The sequence below is a fragment of the Dermacentor variabilis genome, chromosome 11 (assembly GCF_050947875.1).
Source record: "Dermacentor variabilis isolate Ectoservices chromosome 11, ASM5094787v1, whole genome shotgun sequence".
Classification (NCBI taxonomy): Eukaryota; Metazoa; Arthropoda; class Arachnida; order Ixodida; family Ixodidae; genus Dermacentor; species Dermacentor variabilis.
This window is the reverse complement of record NC_134578.1, coordinates 119,951,539-119,974,482: the sequence shown is the minus strand read 5'-3', so window position 1 is coordinate 119,974,482 and position 22,944 is coordinate 119,951,539. Positions and strand designations below refer to the sequence as shown.

General features: G+C 46.8%; 1 long non-coding RNA gene across 1 annotated transcript; it reads right to left on the bottom strand.

Annotated features, from left to right (window-relative positions):
* Positions 1-6,956: 6,956 nt before the first annotated feature.
* LOC142563577 (uncharacterized) lies at positions 6,957-22,609 on the bottom strand. Its single transcript, XR_012824340.1, has 3 exons — positions 22,507-22,609; positions 9,544-9,624; positions 6,957-7,171 (listed from the first exon to the last, which is right to left on the bottom strand). It is a non-coding gene; the product is annotated as an uncharacterized LOC142563577 (long non-coding RNA).
* Positions 22,610-22,944: the final 335 nt, after the last annotated feature.

The window sequence follows — 22,944 nt, the reverse complement described above, 5'->3', positions numbered from 1 at the left end:
GGCAGCAGCTTGGCTGGTTGCATTAGGGGAAGCTCCAGGAGTGGAACGTGCATTTCTTCACTAAGCTCCCTCACACGCAGCGAGAAAGGCTGTCTTACGGAGGGACGATTGCGAAAGAGTGTAGCATATGTCATGTCATTAATGGTATTAAAACAGGGATGTTGTGGATTTGAGTGGGCATTCAGAAAATATGTTTGGCTGATGTATGTTCTCTGCAGATGAAGTGACCACTCATTCGATTCTACATATAAACTTTGTATGGGACTCGTTCTGAAAGCGCCAGTGGCCAGTCGGATTCCTTGATGGTGGACCGGATCTAGCATCTTTAGCGCGCTCGGGGCTGCAGAATGATAGATCACGGCACCATAGTCTAGTCGTGATCGAATGAGGCTCTTATAGATATTCATTAAACACTTTCTGTCACTACCCCATGTAGTCTGGGATAGAAGTTTGATTATGTTCATTGTTTTCAGACATTTTTCTTTAATATATTTAATGTGGGGGACGAAAGTGAGTCTGTAGTCAAGTATGACACCTAGGAATTTGTGCTCTTTGCTGATAGGTATTCGTTGTCCACACAGTTCTAAGGAAGGATCCGGAACCAGGCCTCTCTTTCTTGTAAAAAGAACGCAAGAGCTTTTGTTAGGATTGATCTTAAATCCAATCTTGTCTGCCCACACTGAGACTTTGTTCAGGCAATGCTGTACCTGTCTCTCGCAGACTGCGAGGTTACACGATTTGAAAGCTATTTGAATGTCGTCCACGTAGACAGAGTAAAAGATGGCGGGTGGTAATGAAACACGAAGCGTGTTCATCTTCACGATAAAGAGCGTGCAGCTCAGCACGCCTCCTTGGGGTACACCCGTTTCTTGCGTAAAAGGGCGTGAGAATGCATTGCCGACTTTTACCCGGAAGGTACGATTTGACAGATAGCTTTCTATTATATTATGCATATTACCGTGGATGCCCATTTCTGACAAGTCTCTTAAGATTCCGTAACGCCACGTCGTATCGTACGCCTTCTCCATATCGAGGAATATGGATAAGAAGAATTGTTTGTGTACAAATGCGTCCCGGATATTTGCTTCGACACGTACAAGATGGTCAGTTGTGGAGCGCCCTTCTCGGAAGCCGCACTGATAGGGATCAAGGATTTTGCTCAGTTCAAGGAAATGAATGAGTCGCCGATTAATCATTTTTTCAAACACCTTACAGATGCAACTTGTGAGGGCTATCGGGCGGTAACTTGCCACTGAGGAAGGGTCCTTGCCTTGTTTCAAAACAGGGACCACAATGGCTTCCTTCCATGCAGTTGGAAGGTACCCTGCATCCCAAATGGTGTTGAAAAGTGTGAGTAGTGTATCCTGCGTGTCATTGTGTAAGTGTTTGAGCATTTCATACATGATTCTATCAGATCCTGGTGCGGAGCTGTTGCATGCGCTCAAGGCAGCTCTCAATTCCGCAATACAAAAAGGACGGTTGTACGGCTCATTCTCTCGACCTTTTCTTGTTAATGGCTTACGTTCTTCTGTTTGTTTGTATTTGAGAAAGGATTGTGTATAATTTGTTTGACTTGACACGCTCTCAAAATATTCTCCAAGTGAGTCTGCCTGGTCTTGCAGTGTATCGCCCTGTGTGTTTACCAGGGGGAGCGAATGTGTTTCCCGCCCTCTAATCCTATTAACTCTGTTCCAGGCTTTGGCCTCATCCCTAAACGAGTTAATACTCGATAAAAACTTGTGCCAGCTTTCTCTTTTGGCCTGTCGGCGGGTTCGCCTGCCTTGGGATTTTACTTGCTTAAAGTTGACTAGATTCTCTGCAGTAGGAGAAGCGCGTAGCAACCCCCACGCTTTGTTTTGTTTCTTACGAGCGATCCTGCAGTCTTCGTTCCACCACGGGACCCGCCGTTTACATGCCAAGCCATTTACTTCTGATACGCATTTAGATGCAATATCTATAATGAAGGCTGTAAGATACTGCACAGCAGCATCAATTCCTAAACAAGACATGTCATTCCATGAGATATTAGTTAATTTTCGGAACTTCTCCCTATGGGCTGTATCGATCTTCCACCTAGGAGCCTGTGGTAGACATTCTTTTTCTTTATGTGTTTTTAGCAGTATGGGGAAGTGGTCGCTTCCGTAAGGATTCTTGGTGACTTCCCATTCGAGTTCAGACAGTATACAAGGGGAAACTAGGCTGAGGTCAATTGAAGAAAATGTTCTGTTTGCGAGAGAATAATATGTGGGTGTCTTCTTATTCAGCAGACACGCACCGGACGAAAAAAGAAATTGTTCAACGAGGCGACCTCGCGCATCGATACGAGAGTCTCCCCACAGGCTGCTGTGCGCATTGAGATCGCCAAGAACAACATAGGGTTCTGGCAATTGATCGATCAAGGACTGAAATTCATGTTTGTTTAGTTGGTAATGCGGGGGTATGTAAAGCGAGCAAATGGTGATGAGTTTGTTTAGTAGGACAGCTCGAACCGCCACTGCTTCAAGGGGCGTTTGTAGCTGTAAAGGTTGGCACGCTATATTTCTATGAGTGACTATGGCAACACCGCCCGATGATGCGACGGCATCATCGCGATCTTTGCGAAAAGTTAGATACTGTCGAAGAAAGTTTGTGTGTTTGTTTTTTAAATGTGTTTCCTGTAAACACAGCACTTTTGGATTGTGTTTTTGTATAAGTTCCTGCACATCATCAAGGTTTCTGAGAAGACCTCTGACGTTCCATTGAATTATTTGTGTATCCATATTGGGAGTCAATATGTGCTGTGTGTACAGAAACAGAAGTAGTGATTATGGAAATTACAGTGATTAAATTACAGAGCCCTTTCGAGGCCCTGTAACGGGAGTTTTGCTCTTTCTGGAGCGTTCGAGGGAGCCTCGCCGCTCCTTAGGCGCTTGGCGCGCCGTGGGGATAGGTGTTGTGTCCATTGCCTCTTGTGAGGCGCCGGACACGTGCTCCTGCGAGCGAGAAGTTATCAGAGAGAGTCCCGCCTTGGAGGGCAAGACCGCTGCGCCCACCAGCCCGGAGGTCGTTGGGGCTCCCTGGGGGATTTGGCTGCGCCGGCCGTTGCCAGCGCTGGAAGGGACCTGGGAGGTTGAGGCAGCCTCGGCTGCGCCCACCTTCGGGATCGATGGTCCCTTCTCCACGGTTGACGGAGCAGCGCTAGCTGCAACCGCCGCAGGGGCAGACGGCGTAACTGCCGACTCACTGCTTGTGGGTCGGACAGCCGCCGGAGGCCGTTGTGACGCTGCCCCCTGACGCGCCACTTCGGCAAAGCTTTTCTTGGGCAGGTATGAAACCCGCCTGCGTGCCTCTTTGAAAGTGATATTTTCCTTGACTTTAATTGTAACAATTTCCTTTTCTTTCTTCCAGGATGGGCACGACCGCGAGTACGCGGCGTGCTCCCCATCGCAGTTTACACAGCGGAGAGGGTTCTCACAGGTTTCAGTGGTGTGTTCTTTGGCACTGCATTTAGCACAAGTTTGGCGGCCTCGGCAGCTCTGCGAGCTGTGGCCGAAGCGCTGGCATTTGAAACATCGGAGTGGATTAGGCACGTAAGGCCTGACACGGAGCTTTATGTACCCGGCCTCGATTGATTCGGGCAGGACACTTGAATTGAAAGTGAGAATTAGGTGTTTGGTTGGAATTTCTTTACCATCGCGCCTTATCTTTATTCTTTTCACATTAACAACATTTTGCTCATTGAAGCCCTCTAGGGGCTCTGCCTCTGTCAGCTGAAGCAGGTCATCATCTGAGACAACGCCGCGTGTAGTGTTCATAGTGCGGTGTGGGGTCACTGTCACGTGAAAGTCACCAAAAGACACTAGATTAGGTAGCTTTTCGTATTGTTTCAGGTCACGGAGCTCCAAAAGGAGATCTCCACTTGCCATCCTTGATGCCTTGTAACCTGGACCAAGAGCCTCAGTTAAAGACTTAGAAACTAGAAATGGGAAGATTGTGCGTACTTGTTTATCTGGCATTTCTGAATCAACTACGTGAAATCGTGGGAAGTTGGGTCTTTGTCGTCCAAAAAACTGAAATACATCTTCGGTGCGCCCTCTTTTCTGAGGGCGATCAGGAAGCGGAGGGAAAGAGGTTGCCATAAAGGGATTGAATTTTCGGCAATAACGCCAACCACCCACCGTGGAGCCCTACAAGGGGACGCTACAGGGACTGTAAAAAGCAGGTCCTGTATGCGCCAGCTGTACGTTATCACTATAACCAAATATGAGATAACCTAGGTTGGCTATTCACACAAGGTTAACCCTTGCTGCCTGGAAAATTGGAAGTGAGCGGAAGCTAGGAGAAGACAGGAAAGATGGAAAGTGAGGGAAATACGAAGGTTGGAGGGAGAGTGAGAGACAGGAAAAGGCAACTACCGATTTCCCCCGGGTGGGTCAGTCCGGGGGTGCCGTCTACGTGAAGCGGAGGCCAAAGAGGCGTGTTGCCTCCGCCGGGGGGCCTTAAAGGTCCGAACACCCGGCATCGGCTCAACCTCCAGGATCCCCCTTTCCCCGGACACGGCTAAGCCGCGCACGGCTACACGCGGGAGGGTCCAACCCTCGTGTGCTCGGGTACGTGGTGTCGCAACACACCAAACGCCTGCTTACGCAGACGCCCCTGCGGGGGTTCCTGGGTTTCGCGTCGTCGTCGGCCTCGTAACCAGCTCCGCCCCCGTTTCATCCCCCCAGCGCTAGCAGCGACCGACTGATACCGCTGGATGCCGCTGACGCCGCTAGAGAGTCAAGATAACGTGACTGCATAGAACACCGTCGCCGCCATGCAGAAAGAGGAGGAAAGGGTCCCCCCCCCTGTTCTTGTGTGGCGGATAGGGTGCTCTTCAGTTGCCGACGCGCCGGTTATTCGTTGTCCCTGAAACCAACTCCGCAGCTGGGGTTGACTCACTATCGGCGTCAGCGGCATCATTCAGTCGCTGCTATCTCTTCCCTCCTCCCTTTATCGTGTTGTCCGCTTGCTGCGCGCGCTTCTGCCCCCATCGTTTCCCGCTGGGTGTACACGCCGCCCCCCTCCCCCCTCTTCCTGCGAGTCTCCGGTTGTCAAAGCGCCGGCTCGAACTTAATTCCTTTCTTCGCTCCTCCTCCAATGCAACCCCTGTGCGGTGGCAATCAGAGAGCCAGATCGGTGGCGGCGGATCTGTATATGTGCACCGCCCGAGCCGAAATTGCCGCTGCCGTTCGCCCTGTGCGGTGGCAATCAGAGAGCCAGATCGGTGGCGGCTTGACATAAAGACAAACAGCAATTTCCTAACACTTATGCGGGAGAACATCCCGTTCCTCTCGCTCGTAACGCGTCCCACGGCTGTGACAACCTCGCGAGGCACTTGTATAGATCTCGTCTTTGAGAATCAAGCATTGGTGTACCAAGTCGAACATATATCAGTCTATTTCTCCGACCACAAAGCTTCCTTCATGACTGTCAAGAACTGTTAGTGGAGTCTTTGTTAAAGGAATACGTGTGAAAAATTAAAAAAAAATTCTGTGATAGCGCATACATGTGTTGCTCGATTTCTTTGCCTCAATCTATCGAAAAGGTGAAACAGCTTATTTGCTGCGCTCAAATTTCGCATTATGAAGTAACGTAATCGTCGGTAATTTTTTTTTTCCTGTTCTCAATTCTTCTTTATTCGTTTCTTTTCCTTTTTCGTTTCCTTTCTTTTTCTTCGCTTGACAGACTTGTCTTGTGCACCCACCATCGTGTCACTTATCCATGACTTTCATTTCGTGCACTTTCTCTTCGGTCGATCGACACAAATGGTAAACACCGCTTTGAAGACACATGTGACTGTGGCAAAGCGCAGTGCTGTGCCGGTTGAAACTGCCATCCACAAAAGTATTGAGAAATGCTTAAACCACAGGCAATAAAGTGCTGAAAGAATGCGTCTCTAACGTACCTATTTTAATTCAAATTTCTTGAATATAGGGCTCTCTTGCAGATAAGGCATCTGATCCAACTGACCTGATTTTACACCTGCTAAATGCATAGAATGCACTTAGATATATCTGGTAATAATAATTATAAAGGGCATTTAAAAACTTGATAGTATGATGAAGATGCATGACTAGAAAAGTTGTCTTCCTCGTACTTGTTAAGAAGGCGTAAGTACAACACATGTTCTTTTTTTCCTCAATTTTTGCATTAATGGACACCCGGGAACCTCGAACGAACACACAAAAAAGATACTGCTATGTTAATAGTGTTACGAATAATTTGTTTGAAAGCTTTTTTACAGACAAGTTGCAGTCTCGTTTCTGGAGGTTGAGCTGTGTCATGCAAAATAACATGGAAAGTGGTCACATGGGAGCATGACACTATGTCATAACGTTCGTTTCAGTTGACTCTCTTGCCCCACAAGTCGCTGCTCACTGTGGCCAGTGATGCAACAGGAGTGTCTGTGATTTTCATCACACTTCTGTCCTATGCCATCCTTACCAGAGTTGGCGACACATAGATACCCAAATGTCGATAGTGTTGCTTTCTCAGGTGGTTGCTTTTGATTTGCTCAATATCAGTTGGCACTTCAGCTGCATCAAACTTCTTTTTTACCTCTTCAACAACATCAACAACAATCTTATGAAACCTGTGTCGTCCTTCTAGTTGCCTACAAAGACCAGTCAATCTAGCAACAACACTGACAGTGTCTACTATCTTCTAATGGGGGAGAGGTGTGTCCCACCATGTGTTCCACCTTGTTGTCGCTATGTGGCCTGGCTGGGGAGGCAACAACTGTAATATGTTTGCATTTGCATATATTAAAGTGATGCTCGTACTGTGTTATAACACCTAACCTAGTCTTGCACTTGCTGCACTAGAACACTGGCTCACACTCATGGTGAAAAGCTTTTGTATGTTGAGCAAATGAGTTGTATGCCATACAAAAAATGTCAGTGATAGCACACATGTTGCTCTACCAGGCCTGGTGCGGTTCCTTCTGACACTGCTGCTGATGCTGACGCGCTGCTGCTTGCCTCGTACACTGTTTCAGCTGCAGTAGACATGGCCGTCTCTGTATCTATTGCTGCCGTGTCATCTGTCATGGTAACTTCAGGTGGTATCGGGCTCACTTCTGCAACAGAGATGTCGTTTGCCTCTTGAGGGCTCTCGTCATCAGGGCCAATAATTTCGTAGGCATTGTCTCCTGCATCGAATAACCAATAAGAACAGCCTGAATTAATAAAGATAGCTCTAAAAATTACGGACATCAAGACTTAACCACAAACTTTGCACATCAGTGACCAGACTTAATGAATAATACTTGCAGGAGGAGTTACACAATTGTGCGTGTACATTACAGTAAAGCCGCATTAGAAGAGATACTCAAGAGGCACGAGAAACATGTCTCTCGAAACCAAAAATTTTAAAACACTGAGAAGCCAGACTAGATCACTTTATTATGCATCATCACTAAAGTCTGTTTAGATATATCTGAAGGAATAATTGCTCAGGGTGGCTAAAAGGGCCCCTAAACCACTTCTCGACATTTTTTTAACATTTCAAGTAAACACGCGTATCGAAATCGGACTGCCGTCACAATCGACGATGCCAAACGCCAAAGTGCGTAGCACTGCGGGAGCACCACAATATGAAGAAAACGACCCCGTGCGCCTTTCTGGACCTATCCTGCACCCCCCCATTTGTCCTGACGTCACCAAGCTGTCTCTGATGATGTCACCAGTTTCCGGTGCTGTCGATTGGTCGAGCGAAAGTGTACGACTGCCGGCAAGGCCTGCAAGCAAATGCACACAGTCCTTCTTCCTCGTCGCGTTGCTCGCGATGCCATTCTGGGCAGCCAATGGGGTCAAAGAACAGAAACGCCAACAGAAGGGTCTCCCTATGAGGCTCTTCAACACAAGTCACCATACAGTTCCATTGTATTGGCGAGATCATTAGCGCCACCCATCGCAGGACCACGGGCCAGCGAGGCAGCAACAGAGCTCGTTGGTGATGGCCTGTCCCGTAGCATTTGGAGGTGTACTAGGCGAGGAAAAGACGATACTGTCCAGATGGCGCGTACCAGACGAAAGAGTAAAATGAGCGGGGAATATTTTTCGATAATCAAACACACGTAGCTCCACTATTACTGCACCGTTTCGAAAAATTCTCGTGGCTACGTGTTCATTGCCTTATCGTGTACTACTGCAACACCGCAACTAAATTTCAACCGCGGTGGTTTAGGGGCCCTTTAAAGAAGACATTCACAGCTTTTTAGTGACTGTAGATTGTGCACATTAGCTTCCTTCCCAACTTCTGGAATTTAAACGCTTCACTTTGCAAGCCTTGTTGCTCGCAGCACCTTTGAGGTGCTCTTAGACGCTCGTCAGCTTCAACTGCCGACACTTCCTGCCCTGCACTGTCCTCGTTGCCCTCCTTTTCTAGTTCATGCTTAAAGAGACGTGCGCAATTGACTTGTGTGAGGATTGCGTGATCTTTACGCCCTTCGGAGCACACAAGGTGCACGAAGTGAACTTGTCTGGGTAGTGTCCCTTCGAAGTAGTGAATACTTAAAAAGTCATCCTTAGTAACAAAGTGTCTCTTGTATACATTGTTGTTAACGTGGCAAACATTGGTAAACCAACCAAACCATTTTCAGATGTCTTTTACAACCAAGTGTATGTTGTATTGAGATTCTACTGTACTGAACATTTTTCATCTATGGATCGTCTGCATGTACATATAGTCACAAAGACATGTTGTGTGGAATGGCGAATCAGGAAACAGCTCGTACTATCACTTTTTGTCCCTAACATAATCAGCTGATAACAATATGATAAAAAGCAGGCAATGAGGCTACCATGGAACATACTCATTCAGCTCTAAACAGTTTTTTGGGCCCACATCATTCCCTCATATGACATAAGGAAACAACTTGATTGCAGTAAGGCTACATGTGATCTGAGTTGATTGAAACAAACAATGTGTAATGTTGTGTTGTATGTAATTTTATCAGAGTGCTTTTTAGATGTCCTGCTGGCGATCCTGGCTGCACGATGCTTCTCTTGTTTTTGGCACGATTCGTTTCTTTTCCACTCCACTCTTTCTTCTGGCTTTCTCCCCTTTCCCTATTCCCTTGTGTAAAATAGCACACCTGGAGTATCAAATCTGCTGAATTAACGTGTGTCTGAAACCTGTTAACATGTGTGCTTCTCTGTGGTCTGTGTTGTATTTTTGCGCTGTACAAGTCAATTCAAGATGAAAGATGGAACGTCCCTGCCTTTAGTTTAATTGTATATATATATACATATATATATATATATATATATATATATATATATATATATATGTCTCTCTCATGTCTTGCAATATAAGTACATTCAGGACTGCTTGCATGCTCTTCTCTCTTCTCCCCTGCTCCAGTGACACAAATGATAGCCTTTTTATTTACCATAGTAAAACATTGACAGCTTTTCGCTGTGCCCATTACATCACCTATCATATGGATCTGTCACAATACAGAGTAGCAGTGGTCCATAATACTAGCCCATCCCAACATAACTATAAATCAGCGCATACCGACATGCTGTGAAACAGCTGTTGCAAAGCCGCTGGTGCTGGCAATTTCCGCAGCACTGCAGTGGTACAGCCGAGTGCCACCTGTATAATGAAGAATGCTATGCATGTTAGAAACTCAGTAGCTGATGGTTTCATAAGCTTTACACTACACAATAAAGTAATCTAGACAACTTTGTTTGAACAAATGCACATAATTAGGACACCATTTAAACACTAACACGATTAAGTGCCCCCAATCTCTCACTCACTAAGGGATAATGCTACTTATACATCGGTCGAGAGCTCAGATTAACGCAGCCCATAAAGGACAAGCTTTCTTTGAGGAAAACAGCTATAACAGCGGTTAGTTTTCTTGATCATTTTATGTGCTAGCTTTGATTTAAATGTCATGCAGTACCATAAAATATGAAGTGCCACATTTAGAGCAGCAGAAGGCATCGTCAGCCTCATGGTATAACTGATTTTTGCACTGTTTGTGTCAGTGATGATGATGATGTGTGGTGTTTTGTGGCGCAAGGGCCACGTTTGGCCAAAGAGCGCCATAACAAGTGGTAATGTTGATGCATTATGGAAAATGTGACTTTGCTGTAAAGTGGCCTAAAAATAGTCGCTGTAAAGTGCGTAAAATCTACGTGCTATAAAATTATGGCGATGACTAATGACGAATACTATGAACATTAAAATCCATCGTAGAAGAATGATGCAAAATATAAAATATATAAGATGGCAAAATTACTTGGAGCACTGCTGCCTCGCCAGAGCCCTTGAAACACAAGGGCCTAGAGGCGCGTGCTATACGAAAGAGTTATCACAGCCGCATCCTCTGAAGAGAGGACCCGCTACCAACATGTGGGGCTAAAAACATGGAGGACAACATCTTTCATGAAACTTAGGACTGCGTTGGTGGCAATTAAAGGTTCTAGGCCGAGTAGCATTGCAGGATGAAGGGGGATCTGCTGCCGGTATGCTAGGGGAAAATATTTGTTTCTCTGAGATTCGGCTGCCCGACACTCCAGGAGGACGTGGAGGAGGGTCAGCCTCTCCCCGCATCTACCGCAGGTTGGAGGCTCGTTTCCGGTGAGTAAAAAGTTATGTGTGCCAAATGTGTGTCCTATTCTCAGACGACAGAATAGGACATCTGTTCGCCGTGATTTTGTTACGGAGGGCGAAGAACCTAATTGTGGCTTTATCACGTGCAGTTTGTTGTGTACTTCTGCGTCCCACTTACGTTGCCAATGGTTTCGCAGTTTCCTTCTTAAAAAAGGCTTCAGGTCTGTGACAGGGACCGAAGCAGTAGGATTAACTGTATGCAATGAAATTGATGTGGCCATCTGGTCTGCTAGAACGTTACCCTCGACGCCCCTATGTCCGGGCACCCAGCATATGATGACATGCTGGTTAGACATATACGCATAACAGAGAATGGAATAGAGCTCAGTAATTACGGGGTTTCTGTGTTTACAGTGTGACTTCAAGGCTTTCACGACGCTTAGGGAGTCTGTAAATAAAATTGTTTTTTGAATTTTAGATTTTCTGTTATGTTTCACAGCCGACAATAGTGCATGGGCCTCAGCCGTAAATATACTTGTTTCATGGTGCAGCACACCGGATTCCGAGAAGGATTGGCCAATGGCTGCGTAGGACACCCCAGCATGCGACTTAGAAGCGTCTGTGTAAAACTCTGTGCACGAGTACTTGTACTGGAGCTCCAAGAAATGCATTTTGATATGTGTCTCTGGCGCATGTTTAGTGACCTCTACAAAGGATGTGTCACACTCTATCTGCTGCCACTCCCAGGGCGGTACTAGCTTAGCTGGAGGCATTAGGCGTTGTTCGAGAACTCGGACATCCATTTCCGTGCTAAGTTCTCTTGCACGCAGTGAGAAAGGAAGTCTCATAGAGGGTCTGTTATGAAAAAGTGTTTCACACGTCAAGTCGTTAAAGGTTGTGAAACACGGATGTTCCTTATTAGAGCGAACCTTGAGAAAATACTTTAAGCTGATGTTTGTTCTCTGAAGATGGAGTGGCCACTCATCTGACTCTACACATAGGCTTTCAACAGGGCTTGTCGTAAATGCGCCAGTGGCCAGACGGATACCCAGATGGTGAACGGGGTCTAACATCTTAAGCGCGCTCGGTGCGGCAGAGTGATATACTACGGCAGCATAATCTAACCGTGATCGAACTAGGCTCTTGTAAATATTCAATAAACACTGTCTGTCGCTACACCACATTGTGTGGGATAGGATTTTAAGTAAGTTCATTGTTCTAAGACATTTTCCGTTAAGATGCTTTATGATGATGATATGTGGTTTTTAATGGCGCAAGGGCCAGTTATGGCCAAAGAGCGCCATGCCCGTGTTAATGAGTTTGCAATGAAATCATGAGTCCGATGAAGTTGGTGTGACGTGGCTGTAGAGAGGCCTAAAACTGAGAGCTATAAGTTGCATAAAATACACAAGGAATAAAAATATGAGAATGGCTGAAGTAGGGTATGCTGTAAGTATAGGATGTTCAACAATGGTGTAATAGCGTTACATGAATAAAAATGGACAAGTGATTGTTGTTGACAAATAGCACAACAGCCTCAGCTGGTCCCTTGAGTACAAGGGCCTGGAGGCATGTGCTATAACAAAGGTTCACATCGCAACCGTGGCCTCTCGCAAGAGGCCGTGTTACGAATTTCTTGCACAGAAAACGTGGAGCGTGTCAACGTCGTTTAAAAAGGCTAAGGTAGATTGCATGTGAAATAGCGGTTCTCTGCCTAGAAACAGTGCCAGGTGAAGTGGTATACACTGACTGTATGCTAAAGGGAAGTGCTTTTTCCTTTCCGCTTGTGTTTCGCGGCATTCTAGGAAGACATGCTGAACACTGAGTGTCTCCCCACATCTACTACACATTGGACGCTCACCGCCACTTAACAAAAAGCTATGTGTACCGTAAGTGTGCCCTATTCTGAGACGACAGAATAGGACATCACTTCGTCTGGACTTGGTCAGTGATGGCCAGTATCCTAAATGTGGCTTAACTATGTGGAGTTTATTAAGGGTTTCCGAGTCCCATTTATGCTGCCAGTAGGTTCTGAGTTGTTTCCGTAAGTATGGCTTTAGGTCTGAGAAGGGAACGGCTGCGGACATGTTGCAAGCTTTTGTGTCTAAGGAGGTAGCAATTCGGTCTGCCAGGACGTTACCTTCAATACCTCTGTGTCCAGGCACCCAGCATATCGTTACATGTTGGCCAGAGGCATAAATAGTACACAGGAGAGAGAAAAGATCTGCAATTATTGGATTTCTGTGGTTGAAGCATGACATCAATGTTTTCACAACACTTAATGAGTCTGTGTATATGACCGCCTTACGTAGTTTTAACTGTTTGATGTGTTTTGCAGCCGACCATACTGCATACGCCTCTGCTGTGAAGATGCTTGTTTGAGGGTGCAGAACATCGGACTCGGAAAAGGATGGGCCGACGGCTGCATATGACACGCCAGCATGTGATTTAGACGCATCTGTGTAATACTCTGGACAAGGGTATTTAAATTGTAATTCCAGAAAATGCATATGAATGTGCGCCTCTGGAGCGTGCTTCGTTACCTCCACAAATGACGTGTCACAGTCAATGGTTCGCCACAACCACGGTGGAAACGGCTTGGCAGAAGCCATTAGTCTATTTTCACGAATATGAACATCCATCTCCTCGCTCAGCTTTGTCACACGGATCGAGAATGGCTCTCTGGCTGTAGGTTTGTTGTGAAAGTGTTGCAGAGGTCATATCGTTTATGGTGGGATAACAAGGATGGTGTTCGTTAGCATGTACTTTCAGAAAATAATTAAATGTAGAATATGACCGCTGCAGATCGAGCGACCATTCATTCGATTCGACATAGAGGCTTTGAATCGGACTCGTCCTAAAGGCACCGGTGGCGAGGCGGATACCAAGATGATGCACAGGGTCCAGCATCTTGAGAGCACTGGGTGTAGCTGAGTGATACACAACGGCACCGTAGTCTAAGCGCGATCGTACAAGGCTCCTGTAGAGGTTCATGAGGCATTTCCTGTCGCTTCCCCATGTTGTATGTGACAGTATTTTCAGGATGTTCATTGTTTTAAGGCATTTAGCTTTCAAATACTTGATATGAGAAATGAAGGTTAGTTTTGAGTCGAGTATTATGCCTAAAAATTTATGTTCAGTGTTGAGTGGTATGTGTTGTCCATGCAGCATAATATCAGGATCTTGTATCAAGCCTCTCTTTCCAGAAAAAAGTACACAGGAGCTTTTGGAGGGGTTTAGCTTGAAGCCATTTTCGTTTGCCCATTTTGAAACCTTGTTCAGTCCGAGCTGGACTTGGCGCTCGCAGACAGCAAGGTTACAAGACCTAAATCCTAGTTGTACATCGTCTACATATATTGAATAAAAAATTGAGGATGGAATGACTTCGCGGATGGAGTTCATTTTCACAATGAAGAGGGTGCAACTAAGCACGCCCCCTTGTGGCACACCAGTCTTTTGAGTGAATAGCCTGGACAGGGCATTGCCCACTCTAACACGGAATGTGCGGTTAGTCAAGTAGTTTTCTATCATATTTAGCATATTGCCGCGTACGCCCATCGCAGATAGGTCTCGGAGGATTCCGAATCGCCATGTTGTGTCATAGGCTTTCTCCAAGTCCAGAAATACAGAAAGAAAAAATTGTTTGTGTATATAAGCCTCTCTAATATTTGCCTCAATGCGAACAAGGTGGTCTATTGTTGACCTACCCTCCCTGAAACCACATTGAAGGGGATCAAGTAGACGGTTGCTTTCCAGGAAATAGATTAGACGCCGATTAACCATTTTTTCATATAATTTACACATGCAGCTCGTTAGTGCTATTGGTCTGTAACTGCTGACTAATGCGGGGTCTTTGCCTTGCTTATGAATTGGGATGACAATCGCTTCTTTCCATGAGGATGGAATATGCCCAGATAGCCACATGGTGTTGTAAAGAGACAGAAGTGTGTTCAATGTTTCTGGATGCATATTCTTTATCATTGCATACATTATGCGGTCACCACCTGGTGCTGAGTTGCCGCAGGAACTGAGAGCAGCCTTCAGTTCAGCGAGACTAAACGGACGGTTATAAGGTTCATCTGCTGCGCATTTTCGTTCAAGGCGCTCTCGCTCTATGCGTTCCTTGAACTTTAGGAAAGTTGGCGCATAGTGTGATGCACTAGAAATATTTTCAAAATGCTTACCCAGGAGGTCTGCCTGATCTTTCATGGTGTCGCCTTGAGCGTTTACTAAAGGAAGCGGTTGTGTTTCCCTGCCCTTTAATCTGTTCACCCTGTTCCATACCTTACCCTCATCCTTGTACGAATTGATACTACAGATGTACCTTTCCCAGCTTTCTCGCTTAGCACGTCGTCGTGTTCTCCTGCCCTGTGATTTTGCCTTCTTGAATTCAATTAGATTCCCCGCATTTGGTGATCGACGAAGCCTGCCCCATGCCCTATTCTGCCTCTTTCGCGCTTCTTTGCAATCTTCGTTCCACCACGGGACACGTCTTTTGGATGAAAGACCATTTGTTTGTGGTATACACTTTTGCGCTGCGTCGATAATAAAATGAGTAAAATATGATACGGCATCATCTATAGTATAGTATTCTAAAAAGTCCCACGGTAAATAAGTACATTCTTGAAAACTTTTCCAATCGGCTGAGGCTAATTTCCATCGAGGGACATGCGGTGGAGAATCATACTGTGTTGTTAAGTTTAGAGTGACTGGGAAGTGATCACTTCCAAAAGGATTCTTGATGACATTCCATTTCAGGTCAGACAGAAGACTAGCAGTGCCAATTGCTAAGTCTATAGATGAGTATGTGTTGTGATGCACACTGTAATAAGTCGGCTCCTTCTTATTAAATAGGGATGCCCCGGATGTCAAAAGAAAATGTTCTATCAGCCGACCTCTCGCGTCACAACGGGAATCTCCCCACAGGGTGTTGTGGGCATTAAAATCACCAACGAGTATGTAGGGTTCCGGAAGCTGATTTATAAGGTTGTAGAAGTCTGTTTTGTGAAGGTGATAGTTTGGGGGTATGTAAATGGAGCAAACAGTAACCAACTTATTAAAAAGAACTCCTCGCACTGATACTGCTTCGAGGGGTGTCTGTAGGGCTACATGATGACAAGCTATAGACTTGTCTACGACAATTGCTACGCCACCGCACGACGCGTTAGCCTCGTCACGGTCTTTTCTGAAGATGGCGTAGTTACCAAGAAAGTTTGTTTGTGTGCTTTTCAGATGAGTCTCTTGAACACACAGCACCTTTGGGTTATGTTTATGTAGGAGTTCCTTGACATCATCTAGATTGTGAAGAAGACCCCTGACATTCCAATATAATATTTGTGTATCCATAGTGAAAGTGTATGGTGATGTGTGTTCAAGAGAGGAAAACTATGTTATCCCACAGGAACCTTGCCAGGCCCTGTGATGCGGGATTTGCCTTTTTTGGGCAGCTCCTGAGAGCTTCGCCGATCCTTCGGCGTCCGAGACGCCGATACACTTGATGTATCCATCGCCTCCATAGAGGCGCTGGATGCCCGCTCGCGGTGTACGTTCGCGGGTGTTTCGGGCTTCTCTGTGCGAACAGAGGCCCTAGAAGTCGTGGAGCCCGCAGGTCCGGTGGACTGCTGGCTCTTGCTGGGTTGCGGAACAGCACTAGCTGATCCCGCAGTGGGGGCGAGTGGCGCTACCGTCGGTCCACTTTGCGTGGTCCTAACGGCCGCCGAGAACCGTTGTGGCACTGCCCCCTGCCGTGCCACGTCGGAGAAAGAAGGCCCCACAAACGAGAGGCGTTTTCTAGCTTCTTTGAAGGAAATATTTTCTTTTACTTTGAGCGTGATAATTTCTTTTTCTTTCTTCCATAAGGGACAAGAGCGAGAGTATGCCGGGTGTTCACCGTCACAATTTGCACAGTGGGGTGGATCATTGCAGTTATCTGCAGGGTGCTCATGTGATGCGCACTTTGCACAGGTGGTACGGCCCCTGCAGCTCTGAGAGCCGTGACCGAATCTTTGGCACTTAAAACAGCGTCGGGGGTTTGGAATGTATGGTCTTACATTTATTTTCATGTAGCCGGTTTCGATTTGTTCAGGGAGTGTGCTCGTACAAAAGGTAAGTATGAGGTGTTTTGTCGGAATTTCTTTGTCGTCACGCCGGATCTTAATTCGCTGTACATTCGTAACGTGTTGGTCTTTCCAGCCTTCTAGGAGCTCTGTCTCAGTCAGTTCCAGCAGGTCCTGATCTGATACTACCCCTCGTGTACTATTCAATGAACGATGAGGACTTAGAGAGATTTGGGTGTCGCCAAGCGAGGTGAGCTTTTGCAGATTTTCATGCTGAGCTTTATCACGGACTTCAAGGAGAATGTCACCACTGGCCATTTTCGTGACTTTGTATCCTGCACCTAGGGTCTCAGTTAGGCATTTCGCGACAACGAAAGGTGATACAGTTCTTACGGTCTTGTCGGGGGTTTCGCTGTGAATCACGTGGAAACGTGGAAAAATTTCAGTGGGCTTATTAAAGAAGTTGAAACATTCTTCGGTGCGCCCTCTTTTTGTGAGAGGGCGATCAGGAAGCCTGGGGAAAGAAGAAGCCATAAAAATTGGAGTAATTTCGGCAGTGGTGTCAGCCACCCACCATGGAGCCCAACAAGGGGACGTGACAGGCCTTGTAAATAAACGAGGCCTGCCATCGCCAGCTGTACACAACCACTATAACCAAATATGATACAACCAAGCTTGGTTATTTCACACAAGGTTAACCCTAGCTGCCAGAAGGATCAGAAATTCAGAAGTGAGAAGAAGACAGGAAAGCTGGAAAGTGAGAGAAAGACGAAGGGTCGAAGGAGAGAGAGACAGGAAACGGCAACTACCGATTTCCCCCGGGTGGGTCAGTCCGGGGGTGCCGTCTACGTGAAGCAGAGGCCAAAGGGGTGTGTTGCCGCCGCCGAGGGGCCGTAAAGGTCCAAACACCCGGCATTGGCTCAACCCCCAGGATCCCCTTTTCCCCGGACACGGCTAAGCCGCGCACGGCTACACGCGGGAGGGTCCAACCCTCGTGTGCTCGGGTACGTGGTGTCGCAACACACCAAACGCCTGCTGACGCAGACGCCCCTGCGGGGTAAGATGCTTTATGTGAGGAATGAAAGTGAGCCTGGAGTCAAGAATAACACCAAGGAATTTGTGTTCTTTGCTGACAGGAATTTGTTGTCCGCCCAGTTCTACACACGGATCTGGGACCAGGCCTCTCTTTCTTGTGAAGAGAACACAAGAACGTTTGTGGGGGTTGACCTTAAATCCGTTTTCGTCTGCCCACTTGGAAACCTTGTTGAAACCCTGCTGTACCTGTCTTTCGGATACTGTTAGGCTTCAAATCCTGCAACCTATTTGTATATCGTCTACGTATACGGAATAAAAAATGGCAGGTGGTAGTGAAGCACGTAGCGTGTTCATCTTAACGATAAAGAGAGTGCAGCTGAGCACGCCTCCCTGGGGTACACTAGTTTCCTGCGTATAGAGACGTGACAGTTCATTGCCGACTTTTACTCGGAAGGTACGATTTGACAAATAGCTTTCAATTGTGTTCAGCATATTTCCACGGATGCCAATTTCCGACAGGTCTCGCAAGATCCCGTAACACCATGCCGTGTCATATGCCTTCTCCATATCGAGGAATATCGATAGGAAAGACTGTTTATGTATAAAGGCATCGCGGATATTTCCTTCCATGCGCACAAGATGATCGGTTGTCGACCGCCCTTCTCGGAATCCACACTGATAGGGATCGAGCATATTGTTGAGCTCGAGGAAATGTATAAGTCTGCGATTTATCATTTTTTCGAAAAGCTTACACAGGCAATTAGTTAGAGCTATCGGACGCTGACTTGCCGCCAAGGAGGGGTCTTTTCCGTGCTTCAGAACAGGAACCACAATCGCTTCTTACCATGTGGATGGGAGGTATCCCGAAGCCCAAATAGTGTCGATTAGTGAAAGTAGTATAACTTGTGTGTCAGTATGTAGGTTTCTGATCATGTCATACATGACTCTGTCAGGTCCCGGTGCAGTGCTTTTGTATGTGTTCAAGGCAGCTCTCAACTCGGCAATACTGAAAGGCCGGTTATACGGTTCATTCTGCCTGGACTTTCGTATGATTGGCTTACATTCTATTATTTCTTTATGTTTAAGAAAGGACTGGGAATAATTGATTGAGCTCGGCATACGCTCAAAGTGCTCCCCAAGTGAATCTGCCTGGTCTTGCAGGGTTTCGCCTTGTGTGTTTACCAAAGGGAGGGAGTATGTTTGTCGGCCTCTTATCCTACTAACCCTGTTCCAGACTTTGGCCTCATCTGTATACGAGTTGATACCTGATAAAAAGTTCTGCCAGCTCTCTCTTCTGGCCTGTCGGCGGATTCGCCTGCCCTGGGATTTTACTTTTTTAAAGTTTATAACATTCTCCGCAGTGGGGGAGGCGCGTAGCAACCCCCGCGCTTTGTTTTGTTTCTTACGAGCGATCCTACATTCGTCGTTCCACCACGGGACGCGCCGTTTACATGCCAAGCCATTTACTTGTGATATGCATTTAGATGCGGCATCTATTATCAAGGCTGTAAAATACTCCACAGCAGCATCAATTTCTAACGAGGGGATGTCATGCCATGAGATAGGAGTAAGAGTTCCAAATTTCTCCCAATCAGCTGTCTCAATTTTCCACCGAGGTGCCTGTGGTGGATATTCGTTTTCTTTATGTGTTCGTAGTATTATGGGGAAGTGACCGCTTCCGTAAGGGTTCTTTGTAACTTCCCATTCGAGTTCAGGCAGAATAGAAGGAGAAACTATGCTGAGATCAATTGAAGAAAAGGTATTGTTTGCAAGACAGTAATATGTGGGTTTCTTCTTATTAAGAAGGCACGCACCAGAAGAGAAAAGGAACTGTTCAACAAGACGACCTCGCGCATCTATACGAGAGTCGCCCCACAGGCATTTGTGCGCATTGAAATCCCCAAGTACAACATAAGGTTCTGGCAATTCATCTATGAAGGACTGAAATTCATGTTTGCTTAGTTTGTAGTGTGGGGGTATATAAATCGAGCAAATAGTGATAAGCTTGTTTAGCAAGACAGCTCGAACCGCCACTGCTTGAACAGCCGTTCGTAGCTGTGAATGTTGACATGCTATGTTCTTTTGGATTACAATTGCAACACCTCCCGATGATGCGATTGCATCATCGCGATCTTTGCGAAAAGTAACATACTGTCGAAGAAAGTTTGTGTATTTTGATTTTAAGTGTGTTTCCTGTAAACACAGCACTTTTGGATTGTGGTTATGGATAAGTGCTTGCACATCATCGAGATTCCTAAGGAGACCTCTGCCATACCATTGAATGACTTGTGTATCCATATTTAAAGAAAAATTGGTGCTGTGTTTACGGAAACGGAGGTGATGCCTTAGGTTACAGAGCTCTTTCGGGGCCCTGTAACGGGAGTTCTGCCCTTTCTGGAGCCTTCGAGGGAGCCTCGCCGCTCCTTAGGCGCTTGGTGCGCCTTGGGGATAGGTGTAGTGTCCATTGCCTCTTGTGAGGCGCCGGACACGTGCTCTTGAAAGCGAGAATTTACAAGCGAGGGTCCTGCCTTGGGGGGCAAGACCCCTGCACCGACCAGCCCGGAGGTCGATGGGGCTCCCTGGGGGATTTGGCTGCGCCGGCTGTTGCCAGCGCTGGAAGGGGTCGGGGAGGTTGGGGCAGCCTCGGCTGCGCCCACCTTCGTTGTGGGTGGCCCTCTCTGGTGGGTTGACGGAGCAGGGCTACCTGCAACCGCCGCGGGGGCAGATGGCGTAACTGCCGACTCACTGCCTGTGGGTCGGACAGCCGCCGGAGGCCGTTCTGACGCTGCCCCCTGACGCGCCACATCGGCAAAGCTTTTCTTAGGCAGGTACGATACCCGCCTGCGTGCCTCCTTGAATGAGATATTCTCTTTTACTTTGATCGTTACGATTTCTTTTTCTTTCTTCCAGGAGGGGCACGACCGCGAGTATGCGGCGTGCTCCCCGTCACAGTTTACACAGTGGAGAGCGTTCTCACAAGCTTCAGAGGTGTGTTCTTGAGCACTGCATTTTGCACAAGTTTGGCGGCCTCGGCAGCTCTGCGAGCTGTGACCGAAGCGCTGGCATTTGAAACATCGGAGTGGGTTTGGCACGTACGGCCTAACACGGAGCTTGATGTACCCGGCCTCGATTGATTCGGGCAAGATACTTGATCCAAAAGTAATTATTAGGTGCTTCGTCTGAATCTCTTTACCATCCCGCCTCATTTTAATTCTTCTGACATTGATTACATTTTGTTCGCTGAAGCCCTCCAGGAGTTCCGCTTCAGTCAGCTCAAGCAAATCATCATCTGACACAACTCCACGGGTGGTGTTCATTTTACGGTGCGCGGTTACTGTTATGGGGGTCTCTCCAAATGACACTAGTTGCGGTAGTTTCTCATATTGTTTTACATCGCGGAGCTGCAAGAGGAGGTCGCTGCTTACCATCCTCGACACCTTGTATCCTGGACCAAAAACATCAGTCAGGGACTTTGAAACAAGGAATGGTGAAATGTTTCGCACTGCTTTGTTTGGCTTTTCGGAATGAATAACGTGGAAGCGGGGAAAATTCTGGGTTTGGCGTCCGAAAAACTTGAAGGCATCTTCGGTGCGCCCTCGTTTCTGAGGGCGATCAGCAAGGGAGGGGAAACAAGTTTCCATGAAAAAATGTATAGATTCGGCAACAGCGCCGACCGCCCACCACGGAGCCCAACGAGGGGACGCGGCAGAGCTTGCATAGAAGTCTGCACTACGCCAGTCGTACGCCGTCACTATAACCAAATATGGTGTACCCAAGGTTGGATAGCCACACAGGGTTAACCCTTGCCGCCAGGAGAAAGGAAGTAAAAAGAAGAGAGAAAGAGACAGGAAAGGTCAAAAGGTGGGAGATAAAGACGAAGATTCGAGGAGGGAGAGACAGGAAAAGGCGACTGCCGATGTCCTCCAGGTGGGTCAGTCTGGAGGTGCCGTCTATGTGAAGCCGAGGCCGAAGAGGTGTGTTGCCTCCGCCGGGGGGCCTTAAAGGTCCAAACACCCAGCATCGGCTCAACCCCCAGGATCCCCTTTTCCCCAGACACGGCTAAGCCGCGCACGGCTACACGCGGGTGGGTCCAACCCTCGTGTGCTCGGGTACGTGGTGTCGCAACACACCAAACGCCTGCTGACGCAGACGCCCCTGCGGGGACATGTGTCAGTGAGCCGACACATACAAAGAAAACCGACTTCACACATACATATACAGTGCCAAGTGCACTTCTTCTGAAAACGCAGCCACCTGTTCCAATGCTGCTGAAAGGAAAGGTTATATAGAGTGCGAGACTGCATGGAACTACCACTTATGACTGTAAGTGTATGATCTGCTGATTGGAGAGGTAGTCACATGCCATCTTTAGTCTCTTTTAGAAGCATTACTAAAGGATGAATTAAAATCCATTCATATGTTACGAATTTCACACATCCATAGTTTGGTTATACAACTTGTGAGAAAAAGACATGTTTACCTGGACTAGCAACCTTTTTTCCTGCTGCAAAACTTTCCTTCGAATTAATGAAATAACTTTACAGCGTCATAATGCGTTTCTCGCAATTACTTGCCGGCAGTGGCGAGTTACAATGTTTATATCTGACTCATTGGGCGACAATACCGCCAAACACAAATGCTGCACGAACACGAGAACATGTCTCTCGCAGAGAATAGCAACCATATATGCCTCTGTGAGATGATCGCACCTTTGTGGTCAAAATGTACATTAGAACGACATCACCATCTCATTAAAAAAAAAGCCTCAGTACAAGGCAGCAGCCAACTGCATAATGTGAAATTGCAACTGATGTCTACTTACTGGTGGCCTGTGTTTGAGTCACTTCTGGCAGTTGACTGGGTGCTGAGAAATGCACGTCCTGGGTTGTCCCTACAAAACATACAGGGTTATGTCAAATGTTGAAAATATATAAACGCCGGCATTTCATAAGTCGCAAAACGAGCGAGTACACTAATAAACAACTAATGTTAACAGAGTACATATCATAAGATAGGCTGTCAACTGGTAATGGATTACGCGAAAAACCTAGTGCATAGAAAAGACTATATGTATACACACGAAGCTGACACACAATTTGATGATGATGATATGTCGTGTTTAATGGCGCAAGGGCCAGGTTTGGCCAAAGAGCGCCATGACAAGTGGTGATGTTGACGATGTATTATAGAGATGTGACTTGGCTGTAAACTGGCCTAAAAATTGTCGCTGTAAAGTGCGTAAAATCTACGTGCTATAAAA